Source organism: Brassica oleracea, chromosome C9 (assembly GCF_000695525.1).
Source record: "Brassica oleracea var. oleracea cultivar TO1000 chromosome C9, BOL, whole genome shotgun sequence".
Classification (NCBI taxonomy): Eukaryota; Viridiplantae; Streptophyta; class Magnoliopsida; order Brassicales; family Brassicaceae; genus Brassica; species Brassica oleracea.
The window spans coordinates 9,854,875-9,855,130 of NC_027756.1; positions in this window are offsets into that span (position 1 = coordinate 9,854,875).

A 256-nucleotide genomic window follows, 5' to 3' on the forward strand; every position below is an offset into this window, starting at 1 on the left:
CATCAACGTCTATGTTATGGCTGCTGTCACTGTAACCTGTAATCTCCGTTGTTCCATCCCGTTTGAAGAAGAGACCATACTCTGTAGTGCCCTTTATGAATCACAACAGATGCTTCACCGCTTGTCCATGGCTCTCTCTTGCACTTTGCATATATCTACTCAATACACTGACCGAGAATGCCAAGTTCGTTCGAGTATGAAGAAGATACCTTAAGCATCCTTTGATGCATCGATACGATGTTGCATCAATCTCAGG